This window comes from Canis lupus, chromosome 2 (genome assembly GCF_048164855.1).
Source record: "Canis lupus baileyi chromosome 2, mCanLup2.hap1, whole genome shotgun sequence".
Lineage (NCBI taxonomy): Eukaryota > Metazoa > Chordata > Mammalia > Carnivora > Canidae > Canis > Canis lupus.
Genome location: NC_132839.1, coordinates 81,288,857 through 81,304,511, shown reverse-complemented (window position 1 = coordinate 81,304,511; position 15,655 = coordinate 81,288,857). Strand labels below are relative to the sequence as shown.

The 15,655-nt window shown below is 31.9% G+C and overlaps 1 long non-coding RNA gene across 5 annotated transcripts in view; it reads left to right on the top strand.

Annotated features, from left to right (window-relative positions):
* The window catches only part of LOC140610572 (uncharacterized), a 150,822-nt gene that overhangs the window by 61,723 nt on the left and 73,444 nt on the right, over window positions 1-15,655 (top strand). The window lies entirely within an intron of this gene.

Below are 15,655 nucleotides of genomic sequence, written 5' to 3'. Positions count from 1 at the left end.
CATCTGCTGTCTCTATGATTATAAGCCAGATACAGTTTACAAGGGTTGTCTGTACAAATTCTGTATCACTAAGGAACATTCAAAGTACTTCAGGTATTCGGGATCCCTGGGTGGCGCAGCGGTTTAGCGCCTGCCTTTGGCCCAGGGCATGATCCTGGAGACCCGGGATCGAATCCCACGTCAGGCTCCCGGTGCATGGAGCCTGCTTCTCCCTCTGCCTATGTCTCTGCCTCTCTCTCTCTCTCTCTGTGACTATCATAAATAAATAAAAATTAAAAAAAAAAAAAAAGTACTTCAGGTATTCGTTAATTTAATATCCAAAATCTCATATAATTACAGAAAAAAAAATCTAGTTCTATTGTGGAAGTTCTTCTGGCTCTTGCTATATAACCTTACTTAATTATTTAATTGTACGTTTTTCATATGTAAATACTTATCCATGAAGTTAGTGAAATCAGCAAGATGACTTTGAGTGTCTCAGAAATATAGTTCCATGCCAAAATTAGGACCCATTGCTGAAACATGATGCTATTAAGACAACCACATGGTTGTTTTGAATTATCTCATATTTCGGTGAAAAAATACATATATAGTTTATTAATGCTCATTTTTGGATTTTTCCAGTTAACTTTTATTTATCTGGGCTAATGTATAGGAGATAAGTGGGAAGATGACATATCTAGTGATTTACATACTGAATTACTTAACTGATGTAGTCATGACTCCATTCAAGACTATGTGTATAATACAGTTTCTGATACACAGACTTAACTGAACATTAAAAGACTCATGGCCCTTGATAATACACTCATAGATGAATAGACTGTGTACTTTCATTGGCAACTGTTCATACACAGGCTCAGCTGAAGTTAGTTTACATTCTCAAATGTCAGGCTAACTGGAAGTTCATCTTTACTGAATCCACAGCATATCTAAGTAGGGTTTGTATAGAATATAATCTGGTTCTGGTGCCTAGTAACAATATAAAATCCAACAACAAGAATTAAAATAGCAACATAGACAATTAGTTATTTGTGGGATACCACTAAATCTTTTTTATACTATTTCATTTTTTTCTTCTTGGCATTCCTAAATTAGGTTCATCTTAGAGCCTTTTTCCTCATTTTGTTTAGTACTTGTGTTAATGATCTTTACAACACTGTATTATTTTTTGAGGCAAAGATGGTATATGACATATCAGTTTCAAGTGTACAACATATATTTATGTTGTACATAAATATGCAAAATATATATTTATATATATATATATAATTTATTTTGAGGTAAAATTGGTACATGGAATTATATTAGTTTCAGGGGTGCAACATAGATTTCAATATTTGTATATACTACAAAGTGATCACCACAATAAGTATAGTTACTATCTATCATCAGACAATTGACTTCCTTCAGAACCTATTTTATACGCTCCCAACTACTTTTGCCTGATAATCATCAAACTATTCTCTGTATCTATGAGTTTTGTTTTGTTTCTTAAATTCTACATATGAGTGAAATCATATGGTATTTGTCTTTGTTTTATTTAATTTAATATAATACCTGTAAGTTTCATCTGTGGTTTGCAAATGGCAAGATTTTATTCTTTTTTTTTATGGCTGATTGATATTCCATTGTATATATATTACCATAGACTCTTTATCCATTCATAGACACTTAGTTTGTTACATTATCTTGAATGTTGTAAATAATGCTGCAATGAACATATAGGTGTATATATCTTTTCAAATTACTGTTTTTATTTGTTTCAGATAAATATCCAGGAGTGGAATAGCTGGATCATATGGTACTTATATTTTTAATTTTTGAGGAAGCTCCATAGTGTGTGGTTTGGGTATTCACTCCTTAGTGGGTATATAATTTGCAAAAAAAAATTTCCGATTCAATAGATTGTCATCTGATTTTGCTGATGGTTTTTCTTGCTGTGCAGAAGTATTTTAGTTTGATGTAGTCCCATTTGTTTATTTTGCTTTTGTTGTTCTTGCTTTTGGAATCAGATCCAAACTGAATGCCAAGATGATGTCAAAAGCTCACCACCTATGTTTTCTTCTATTTACAGGTTCAGGGTCTTACATTAAAATCTTTTATCCAGGGATCCCTGGGTGGTGCAGCAGTTTAGTGCCTGCCTTTGGCCCAGGGCGCGATCCTGGAGACCCGGGATCGAATCCCACGTCAGGTTCCTGGTGCATGGAGCCTGCTTCTCTCTCTGCCTGTGTCTCTGCCTCTCTCTCTCTCTCTCTCTCTCTGTGTGATTATCATAAATAAATAAAAAATTAAAAAAAAATCTTTTATCCATTTTGAGTTAATTTTTGCATATGGTATAAGATAGTGGATCAAGCTTCATTCTTATGCATGTGGCTGTCAAATTTTCCTAAAACCATTTATTAAAGAGATTGCCCATTGCCATGGTATTTTCTTAGCTCCTTTGTCATTAATTAATTGACCTTATACATGTGGGTTTATTTCTGGTCTCTCTCTTCTATCAATCTATGTGTCTGTTTTCATGTTAATACCACACTGTTCTGATTACTGTAGTTTTGTTGTATATGAAATCAGGGAATATGATACCTTTAGCTTTGTTCTTTTGTTCTGAAGTTTGCTTTGACTCTTTGGGGTCTTTTGTGGTTCCATACAAATTTTAGAATTATTTGTTGTGGTTCTGTGAAAAATGAATTGGAATTTTGTTAGGGGTTACATTGAATCTGTAGATACTTTGAGTTGTAGGGATATTTTAACAATCTTAATTCTTCCAATCCATTAGTATGAAATAGCTTTCCGTTTTTTTTTGTGACTTCTTCAGTTTCTTTGATCATTATCTTAGAGTTTTCAGTGTATAGATCTTTTACCTCCTTGGTTAAATTTATTCCTAGTTATTTTTGTATGCAGTTGTAAATGGGATTGTTTTTTAAATTTCTCTGATAGTTTCTTATCAGTGTATAGAAATGCAACAGATTTCTGTATAACAATTTGGTATCCTGCAAATTTACTGAATTCATTTAGAAACTTTAACAGGTTGTGTGTGTGTGTATGTGAAGTCCTTAGAGTTTTCTGCATATAGTATCACGTCATTTCCAAATAATGATGATTTTACTTCATTTTTACCTATTTGGATGTTTTTTCTTTCTTTTTCTTGCCAAATTACTCTGGCTAGGACTTCCAATATGTTTAATAAAAGTGGGCTAGTGAGTATTCTTGTATTATTCTTGATTGTAGAGGAAGAGCTTTCAGCTGTTGAGAATGATGTTAGCAGTGGAATTGTCATATACAGTCTCTATTATGTTGAGACATGTTTCCTCTATACACTCTTTGTCGAGAGTGTTTATCATAAATGGATGTTAAATGTTGCCAAAAGCTTTTTCTGCATCTATTGAGATGATCGTGATTTTCATCTTTCATTTTGTTAATATGATGTAAGATGTTGACTGATTTGTGGATATTGAATCATCTTTGCATACCTGAAGTAAATTCCACTTGATCACAGTATATGATCCTTGTAATATATTGTGGAATTTGGTTTGCAAATATTTTGTTCAAGGTTTTTGCAGCTATGTTCATCAAGGATGTTGGCCTATAATTTGTGTGTGTGTGTGTGTGTGTGTGTGTTTATGTGATGTCCTTGTCTGATTTTAGTATCAGGGTAATGCTGGCTTGTAAAATGAATTTGGAAACATTCTCATCTTTTCAATTATTTGGAAGAATTTGAGAAAAATGGGTATTAAATCTTTGAATATTTGATAGAATTCACTGGTAAAGCTGTCTACGTGCTGGACTTCTGTTTGTTGGGAGTTTTTTTTTTTTTAATATATATAATTGATTCAATTTCCTTACTAGGAATCAGTCTATTCAAATATTCTATTTCTTTATGATTCATCTTGGAAGATTGTATGTTTCTGTGTATTATGCATTTCTTCAAAGTTGTCCAATTGTTTGATGCATAATTGTTCACAGTAGTCCCCATATGATTATTGTTATTCTGTGGTATCAGTTGTAACTTCTCTTTTCTTTCTGATTTTATTTTTTTAAACAATTATTTTTTCTTTTTTAAAAAAGTTGTTTTTTTTTTTTTTTTTTAAGTAATCTCTGCAGCCAACATGGGGCTGGAACTCATGACTCCAATATCAAGAGTTATATGGACTTCTGACTGAGCCAGCCAGGCTGATTTTATTTTGTTTAAGGCTGATTTTATTTTGTTTAAGTCTTTTTTTTCCCCCCATGGCAGTGGGAGTCTAGCTACAGGTGTGTCAGCTTTGCTTATTTTATTTTATTTTTATTTTATTTTATTTTTATTTTATTTTATTATTTTATTTTATTTTATTTATTTTTTAAGAATCAGCTCTTAGTTTTATTGATCTTTTCTATTTTTTTTTATTCTCTATTGCATTTATTTCCACTCTGATCTTTATTATCAGCTTCCTTTGGGCTTTGTTCTTCTTTTTCTAGGTATTTTAGGTATTAAGTTAGATTCTTTATATGAGACTTTTTTGTTTGTTTCTTAGGGTAGGCCTGTATTATCATGAACTTCCCTATTAGAACTGCTTTTGCTATATCTCATAGATTGTGGATTGTTATATTTTCATTTTCATTTATCTCATGGTATTTTTCATATTTCTCCTTTAATTTCTTCACTGACCAATTGGTTGTTTAATAGCATGTTGTTTATTACTATGTTGTTTAGCCTCTAGATATTTGAGATTTTCTTTTTTTTTCCTTGCTATTGATTTCTAACTTCATAAAATTATGTTCAGAGATGATGCTTGATGTAAGTTTAATCTTTTTCAATGTATTAAGACCTGTTTTGTGGCCTAACATATGATCCATCCTTAAGAATGTTCCATGTGCATTTGAGAAGAATGTGTACTCTGCTGCTTTTGGATGGAATGTTCTATTTCTGTCTCTGTTTTTGTCTCTCTGTCTCTCTCTGTCTCTCTGTCTCTGTCTCTCTCTCTATATATATATACACCTGTGTGTGTGTGTGTGTGTGTATTAAGTCCATTTGGTCTTATTTATGTATATATTAAGTTTCTTCCTCTCTCTCTATTTATGTATATATTAAGTTTCTCTCTCTCTCTCTATATATATATATATAGTTCATTTGGTCTAATAAGTTGTTTAAGGCCAATATTTCCATCTGGATGATGTATCCATTGATGTAAGTGGGATATTAAAGTCCTCTACTATTATTGTGTTGGAGTCAATTTTTCCCTTTAGTCCTGTTAATACTTGCTTTATATATTTAGGTATTCCTATGTTGGGTACATAAAATGTTTTCAAATGTTATATGCCCTCTTATTGGATTGAGAATATAATTATGTAATACTCTTCTTTATCTTTCATTACAGTCTTTGTTTTAAAGTCCATTTTGTAAAATAAATAAATAAATAAATAAATAAATAAATAAATAAATAAGTCTGTTTTGTCAGATATAAGCACAGCTGCTTTAGCTTTCTTTTCATTTCTACTTGCGTGGATTATCTTTTTCCATCCCTTCGCCTTTGTCTATATACGTCCTTAATTCTGAAGTGAGTTTCTTGAAGGTCACATATAGATGTCTTGTCTTTTTAAAAATTTTTAAACATTCATGTTATGTCTTTTTTAAAAAATATTTTATTTATTTATTCATGAGAGACACACAAAGACTGGCAGAGACATAGGCAGAGGGAAAAGCAGGCTCCCTGCTGGGAGCCTGATGTGGGCCTCAATCACAGGACCCCAGGATCACAACTGCACCAAAGGCAGATGCTCAACCACTAAGCCACCCAGGCGTCCCTATGTCTTTTGATTGAATAGCTATAGATACAGCTTCAGTCTAAAGGCAGTCCACTACCAGAATTCCTTCTTCTTCAGAAGTCAATCTGTGTTCTCTTAAGGTCTTCAATGAGTCCCACCTATATTATGGGAGGAGGATCTACTTCACTCAAAGTATGCCGTATTAAATGTTAATTTCAATCAAGACCACCTTCAAAAAAACATCGAGTTAAACTTGTCAAATTACTTTTGTATATAGTAAACTCTTAGCTCAATGACAGAGGCTAAATCTTACTAATTTTGGTTTCTGGCATTAGAATAATAAAACAAAGGCTGAGAAAATTATATGCATAAATAACTAAAATATTGATTAAGTAATTAAAATAGTTGGATAGCATTGCTCAGCAATATATCTCCATTTTTATTTTAAGCTATTGTTTATATAATGCTAAAATAAATGTCATGTAAAACTGGGCTGACTGAATTATTCACTTCTCAGACAGTTGAGTTGGAAATGCTTAGAAAACCACCTCAGGTTCCTGATACTCATTGGCTCTGAAAGGACCGTGGGGTACTGCTATTGGAGTGTCTTGTATACTCTGATGGAACATACTATCATACTCAGGGCACATTAACTGTGACATCCGACTGTGCAAGATACAGATATGGAGGCCTATTCATTAACAGCCTGGAAATACCTGAAGTTCCTCTGACAGATCCAGAGACTTCATGAGTGACAGGAATTTTGCACACACACGTTTTACAACCATGACCATAAAAAGACAGTCTTTATTTTTTAAGGAAAAAAAAAATGAAAACTCTCCCTGTCAGAGTCAAATAGGGATTGTGTTTCCAAAACACTAATTATAACTGAATAGTTAGCTGGTATTTGCTGAAGGCACTGGTCTGACTCATTTATCTACCATCTACTTTAGGCTGCTGGAGTGAACGTCAACCTCTCAATTGGCTAAACTTTGCATCCCCAGAAAGGCTTACAAGGGCTTTCAGCTCATGTATGTGAGAGAACATTGATGATTTTAAAAGATAATGTCACTAATAAAATAACCCTCTTACTTGTGTTGAGCACCTTGGCAGACTGTTTTTCAGAACAAAAGTGGACTCTTACTGTGTTCAGTCCATCATATTGTGAACTGTGAAATCCACATTGCTTCAGGGAATGTTTTACTAACAATTCTCTTGATTCCATTGGGTGACCCAATTACACATCTTGACTTTCTGCTCTCAGGTAGATATTATTTTGGATTTTTAAATTATCACTTACTTGGAGAATGCTTCAGGAAACCTCCTCCCCCCACCAAAAAAAAAGTTTTATAAAATCTGTAATGTGCTTACAAATCAATGTTCTAAACACTTGGCTCCAAGTACTCCAAAGGTAAGATTTAACAGTTTAAATTTTATCAATCATGTAGGATCACTTTGTTTTGGTTTGGTTTTGATTTTAGGTATTATGAATGATCTAGTGTTTTTTTTTTAATATTCATCAGGGTCTATTCCCTATCAATTTAATTTTTTGGATTTCTTAATGATAAATCCAAATTTATTGTGCTCCAATTTAAATCTGGTCCTCAGGTCCACAGTAAAAACAAGAAAACATAGTTTAGCACTCTTAAGTACTACTTTAAAGAGTTGTATATCACTGCTAAGTCATTCCTTAATGATTAACATTTGTAGGCTAGAACTTCCTCTAGTTTTTTTTATAAGGCCAATTTGTTTAAACTATTGGCTTTCAAAACATGGTAAATATACCCAAGGTGTTCAAACAAGATTATCTGCACAACTTCAACCAACACTGTTTAAACTTTTTGCATATATATAGAGCTACACCATAAGTGGTCATTTCATTTAAACAAGGAATTCACTGGGAAAAACGTAAAAAAAGAAAGAAAGATTTGCTCAACAGATTGTCTCAATTCCTGGGCCCCTTAGTCATTCTTTTGTCTACTCATTTAGTGTAGATCAGAACATAATAAAAGTTTAGAGAAGAGTTTGAAGTTATAGGGGACTCTACAGATGTCATTCACCAAACCTGGGGGACACATAAGGAGATTTGTGAATCAGGGAGACTGTGAGATAGGGAAAGATTAAGAAAATTACTTAGGTGTGGGTGTCCAGGTCATGAGAGATAATCACAGATTTGGAGATTCTAGAAGTTACTAAAATATTAGGATAAATGGCATGCTTGGATTGATCTTGATGGATCCCAAAGTATACTACAGTGAGAGGCTGCAAGTCTGAGGGAGTAGGTTTGTAAACATTGGCAGAAATATAAAAATCTCATGACCTCTTTCTTCTCTCCTGGTAATGATGCTTCTAATTCACAGTACTCAGAACTTTGCCACTTCTTACTTTCTAACTTCTGTCTGCATAGGAGACTTGGAGGACTTCCTGTAGGTTCTGATTCTCTGGAGAACACCAGTTAGAATATATGGTTCCTGAATATTTGAAAACTATGACTCTATTCATAAACTTTGTATACAATGTCACACCACTATAGACTTAGGCTAACAATAAAATTGAATTCATAGGCAATGGCTCTAGAGTTTAGATTGAATGAGTGGAGGAGAAACAGAAATTGAAATAATTATAAAATAGAAGGTTATACGGAAAACAGAAAAACAGAAGAAGAGCTAGAGACCTGAAAGTTAAATGGAAGAGAGAAAAAAAGAGCAAGAGGAACGGGGAAGGGAAAAAAAAGAGATGCCTTGAACTTATTTTAGGCATTGAGGATCAGTTTAGAACCATGTGTCAAAACCTGTGGAAGTGTATCTAAAGCACCATAGAACTTGAATCAGGGACAGACTCCTGAGATTCAAAAAACCTGATATTCTGAACTAAATGTAGAAGACATTTTAATAAGAATTATATGACCCTCATAAAGCTCATCAAGAAATACTCCTGTATGGATAGAGGAAACATTAAAGAAATCCAAAGTGGTCATATTCCACATTTTAATGTGGCTTATCTAAACTTTCTATATTGATAAATGACTACTTGTATACAGATGGAAGTTTGAATAATAAGACTATATAATATAGATTTTCTTCTCCTTCTTTAGTATATTGGCACTAAAAAAATCAACTTCTTTGAAAAAAACTTTTTAAAAGAAGCATAAAAAATTGCAGAAATCACCAAGTGCTGAATGACCAACTTGTCTTTAGTATTGTCTCTTTTAAAAATAGCAACAATTATTCAAATCTGTAAATAATTGTTACTTTGTACATTTTTTAAAATTCAGCTTTATTGAAAAAATATAAAATATTTAGAGTACACATTGTAGTGATTGTATTGTATACCTTGGGAAAGAGGATTCCTTTGGTCCAGTTAATTAATACAGCCCTCACTTTTTTGCATGTGAGAACATTTAAATTCTATCCTCTTAGCACATTTCAGCTATGCAATACACTGTTATCAAGGATGTCACCATGTCTTACATTAGATCTCTAGAACTTATTTATCTTCTAAACCTTTGAACAATATCTCCTTAATTCCTCCACCCCAATCCCTGATAACCATCATTTTACTCCCTATTTGCATGAATTTGACATTTCAAGATTTCACATGTAAGTGATGCCATACTTTGTCTTTCTCTGTCTGGTTTATATCAGTTAACATAGCCCTCAAGGTCCATACATGCCATAAATTGTAGAATTTCTGTCTCATGACTAAATATATTTCATGTTGTCTTTTAATATCATATATATATATACATATATATGTATACAACATCTTTTTTAAACAGATCTTTTTATTATTTAATTTTTATTTCAATTGCAGTGTAGTTAACATACAGTGTGAGTTTAAGGTGTACAATATAGTGATTCAATAATTCCATATGTTATTCAGTGCTCATCAAGATAAGTGTGCTCTTAATGCCCTTCACTTATTTGACTCATTCCCGCACCCACTTCACCTCTGGTAACCCTCAGTTTGTTATCTATAGTTAAAAGTCTGTTTTTTGGTTTCTCTCTCTCTCTTTTCCTTTGTTCATTTGTTTTGTTTCTTAAAGTACAACTATAAGTGAAATCATATGCTATTTGTCTTTGACTGGCTTATTTTGTTTAGCACTATATTCTTTATTTTTTTTTAAGATTTTATTTATTTACTCATGAGAGACACAGACAGAGAGAGGCAGAGACATAGGCAGAGGGAGAAGCAGGCTCCATTCAGGGAGCCCCTGGTACTCCAGGATCACGCCCTGAGCCAAAGGCAGATGCTCAATCTCTGAGCCACACAGGCGTTCCAGCCCTATACTCTTTAGATCCATCCATGTCATTGCAAATGGCAAGATTTCATTTGTTATAGCTGAATAATATTCCATTGTATACATATATCACATCTGTATCCTTTCATCTATCAATGGACACTTGGGCTGCTTCCATAATTTGGCTATTGTAAATAATGTGACAATAAACATAGGTGTGTATATAGCTTTTTAAATTAATGTTTTCAGGGACCCCTGGGTGGCGCAGCGGTTTGGCGCTTGCCTTTGGCCCAGGGTGCGATCCTGGAGACCCGGGATCGAATCCCACATCAGGCTCCTGGTGCATGGAGCTTGCTTCTCCCTCTGCCTATGTCTCTGCCTCTATCTCTCTCTCTATGACTATCATAAATAAATTAAAAAAAATAAAAAAATAAGGTAATTAATATTTTCATATTCTTTGGATAAATACCCAGTAAGGCAATTACTGAATCACAGTGTATTTCTATTTTTAATTTTTAGGGAACCTCCATACAGCCTTCCATAGTGGCTGTACCAGTTTACATTCCTATCAACAGTGCAAGTGGGTTCCCTTTCCTCCACATCTTTGCCCAAATTTACACTTTCTTGCGTTTTTTATTTTAGCCATTTTGGCAAGTGTGAGGTGATGTCACATTGTGGTTTTGATTTGTATTTCCCTATTAGTGATGTCGAGCATCTTTTCATGTATCTGCTGGTCATCTGGATGTCTTCTTTGGAGAAATGTCTGTTTATGTCTTTTGCCCATTTTCATTTTATTATTTTTTAAAGATGTATTTATTTATTTGAGAGACAGAGAGCATGTACAAGCAGGGGGAGGATGAGCATGGGGCCCAACACGGGGTTGGATCTCATAACCTTGAGATAATTACCTGAGCTAAAATCAAGCATGGGATGCTTAAGCAAGTAAGCCACCTAGGTGCCCCTTAGCCCATTTTTAATTATAGTATTTGCTTTTTGGGAGTTGAATTATATCAGTTCTTTACATATTTTGGATATAAACCCTTTATTGGAGATGTTACTCGCAAATATATCTTCCATTCGGTAGGTCGTCTTTTAGTTTTGTTGAATGTTTCTTTCTCTGTGCAAAAGTTTTTATTTTATAGAAGGCCCAATAGTTTATTTTTGTTTTTGTTTCCCTTGTCAGGAGGCATATCTAGTAAGAAGTTGCTATGGCTGAGGTCAAGGAGGTTACCACCTATGTTCTCCTCTAGTATTTTAATGGTTTCAGGTCTCATATTTAGGTCTTTAAACCATTTTGAATTTATTTTTGTGTAGGTCTAAGAAAATGGTCCAGTTTTATTCTTTTGTGTGTTGCCATCCTGTTTCCCAGCACCATTTGTTGAAGAGACTGTCTTTTCCTCATTGCACACTCTTGCCTCCTTTGTCAAAGATTAATTGTTGGTTTATTTCTGAGCTTTGTAGTATGGTCCACAGATCTACATATGTTATATACTACTTCTGTATCCATTTATTGATGGACTTGTTATTTTCACTTAAGAAGTAAAATTAAGCAAGGCATTTGCTATTTATTTTGTTGCTATAATTGACTTTAAATTTGGAATGTGATTTTATTCAATTTACTACTATGCTGATTGATATCCCAAAGTATATCCATAACCTACAGTAATATTCATGTAGTTATCATTATGAATAGTGGTTGCTGATGTATGTTCATCAAAATTTTCTTAAGAATATGAATCTCTATTATTTGGTCTGATATTTTTAAGAAAATACCACTACAAGGGAAAGAGGGAATAGAAAGGAAAGGAAAAACAAAATCAAATAGCCAGGCATTGCAGGGAATAAGTAAAACGTAAATTGAATGAACATGAGAAGAATTTTTTCCCAGCTGATGTTTGCTAAAAATGCAATACATACATAGACCCCGCAAAGAACACAAATATAGCTTAAAGCTATTAAGAGATGAAATACTACATGAATATTGGTATTATTGCCAAATACAGTACCTTCAAATTCTTTGACTAATTTATGTGTTGACAAGTTATCTCTTCTAAATATATAAAATCACTTACTGCAACCATCAACATAAGAAATTTCCTATAGTTTATAAAAAGTTAAAACATTGGCTTAAAGGAAAATTGGGCAAAGATTCTAAAATAAAATTGTTGTAAATCTTCATTAAGGAAAAATATCACTTAGCATTGGGCTTTATATATAATCATTCAAAATATATATGTTCAATTGAATTAAATTGGATTGAGTTGAAGAAAACCACTTCTATTTTGCTACCTTTCATTTGGGTTCTATTGTAAAAACTCCTGCTATCAGACCTTCTTTTAACTACCCGATAATTCTTTTTCTTCTTCTATGTTTTAGAATTAAAAGAAAAAAATTAGATACAGATTGTTAGCTGAATTTCATCTATTTATTCTTCTTTCTCCATTACATTTTCAACAAAATAACAGTAAGTCCTTGAAGAGCTTTTTTGTTTGGGAAACTATCTCAGGTGTTGATTTAAGGTATTTTTGAAAAGCTTTCTCTTAAATATTTATTTATTTATTTATTTATTTATTTATTTATTTATCTATCTATTCATTTTACTATTTTGATTTGTTTATGTAATAGTTAATAAACAGGCTGGATAACTATTCTTGTTAAGACTGTATAATCAGGTTTAAATATGTAATTTTATAGCATGATTCTGGCTCCCCCTAAAAAACAAGACTCAGAATTACTTTTTTTTTTTTTTTGACAAAGCAATTCTGTTTAAAGTATCAACATATACATAAAATTACACAAAATAAAAGTGCACAACTCTGAATTATCATTTTAAAAACCCACATTTCATTTTTAAAATAGATATTCAATTCACCAAGCACCAGTTATTAAAAAGATTTTGCTTTGCAATGTCACCTCTGTTAGCAATCAAATGCATTTATACATGGATTTTCTCTTTTTTCTTTTCCATTTAATTTGGCCTATTTGTTTATCATTGTGTCAGTGCTACTGTCAGACTTTTTAACAAGTTCTTTCTCTTCATTCTTTCTCCAAAATGTCTAGATATTCTTGGTCATTTGTAATTTCATGTAAAACTTTATACCAGCTGATTAATTTTTTTCAGCTGATGATTTCTAAATATATTTGTGTAGTAACTTTGGTAGAGGATGACTGACCTTTGATAAATTTGAGAGATAATTGACATATTTTCATTATTCACTCTTCCAATCCCTAAGCAACTGTGTTTTCTTATTTAATTTTCTGTGTGTGTGTGTTTTCTTATTTTATGTGGGTTTTTTTCTCATACCAAAATTTTATTGTAATTTTCCACAGTTTTATATATCTCTGTTACATATATTTCTACATGTTAGATGATTTTATGCCATCATAAGCATTATCTATTTTTAAACAATTGTTGGCTGGTATATATAAATAATTTTAATATTTCATTTTGATTTTGTATCTAGAAAACTTACTGAACTCATTTTTAAATTTTAAAATATTAGTAGTTCCATTTGAATTTTCTAAATAAAAAATATTTCACCTGCTCATAGAGAGATTAATTCTTCTTTCCCATTCTTATAACTTTTTTTTTCTTTTCCTTGTCTTTTTTTTACTGGCTAGACTCTCTTGTAGAGTGTTATAGAAATCTCAGAAATATTTTTCAATATTTTATAATTAAGTAAGTTGTTGACAATAGTATTTATTTTTTGTTTATAGTCGCCATCAGAATAAGGATGTTACCCTTTCTTCTCTTACATTGGAATATTAATAATAGTGTTATACTATTAAATGATAAATAATGATAATAACTGTTTTATTTTTATTAATGTAAATTGAATTTTATCAAAATAATTGGCTTCATGCATAGCTACATGGAAACTAGCTGTGGTCCGATGCTTAATGCAATCAATACTGGTTGTTCACAAGGTAAAAATCATTGTCTGATCATAGTGAAGTGCTTCCCAATCATGAGTGCTATTTTGAAGAATCTTGACACTACCTTATCACATTCTACGCTACAACACAAGGCTTTGACTTATCAACCCAAAGGAGTGTTTTGTTATGTCCATTAACCATGTACATTCATCTTAAAGAAGATGATGCTACATATTATTATGTCATATTCCTATAGTCTTCTGGTCAAATCAAGTGAACTATCAGAGGTGCTATTGTTCCTCTCACTATAAATTCCCCTCTAATAATGCTGCTCTCATGGTCTGGGTGTGTACTGTTTGCATCATTTACTCCTGTTTAGTAGACATCCTTTTAAAAGTTTCTGAATTTAATATGCCACTAATTTCTTCAGTATATTTATATTCATGGATGAAATTTGTATAATTTATATTTCTAATATTTGTCTCTTTTTTGTAGCAAGATTATACTAACCTAAAACAAAACAAAAACTTGTTAGGAGATAAGTTAGCTTGTTACATAGGATAGATGGTCTATGCATGGGGACTTAATTTTCTTGTGGACTCTGGTTTAGAAAGGCTATCTTAAATTTTTATTTGATATTAGTTTATTTACACCAGATTTTTTTTTGAGAGGAGTGATTGCTTTTGATATATTTTTTCCATCCTTTTACTTGCAATCTTTCTTTGTGTCTATATATCTAAGGGTGTCTCTAGTGACAAGTTTTCTATTTTTAAAATAGAAACTTTTTAAAAAGAATTTTTTAATTCTATTTTTTAAAATAAAAGAAATTTCATTTTTTAAAATGCAGTATTTTATATTCATTTTTGAAGAATACTTTATATATAGAATTCTATGCTTGCCATTTTCTTTCAGAAGGTACAAACTCTTTGTTTTCATTTTTTTTTTGAGAATTCAGTTGGTTTAATTTTTTCCTTTTAAAATGTCTTTTTTATTTAGCCGTTTTAAAAATATTTTTATCTTTTTAAAAATCAGTTTTATATTTTATGCTCAGTTGTGCCTTTTGTTATTGTTTTCTTATATATTTGTTTTATTGTGATTGGTATTGTTTTCTTAACATGTGCTTATATACCCTTGTCAATGTTGGAATATTTACTATATCTTTAAATATTGCTTCTGCCCCAAGCTTCCTCTCCTTTTATTCTAAGATTTCAATTGCAAGTACGCTAGAACTTCTCATTCTATTCTTATTCTCTCCTTTGTTTTTCTGTTTTTTTTCTTTTGTTTTGTTTTTATTCCACACTATACTATATGTATTTTCTTCTGAAATATGTTTCAGTTTACTGATTCTCTCTTCAGGTGTATATGATCTGTTTTGAAATCCAATCTTTAAGTACCTAATTCCAAAATTTCCACTCTTTTAATATCGAATTTTTCTGCTGAAATTTTCCAACATGCATTTTATTTCATTGAAGATATTAAGTATGTTTGGTTAAAAATCAATTTTAAATAACCCTAATTTCTGACACCTGGTGGATCTGTTCCAATTGTCTTTTGGGCCTCTGGGTTTTTAATAAGAGTATTACCTTGTTGCATGCCTGGTTCTGTTTTTAATTGGAGTCTGGAAATATCTATCTATCTATCTATCTATCATCTATCTATCTATCAATCATCTACCTAGATAATTTATTTTAGTTGACACAGAATGCTACATTAGTCTCAGGTGTACAACATATGATTCAGCTTCTCATTTCTATAAATACAGAGAACAAACTGATGGTTGCCAGAGGGAAGAGG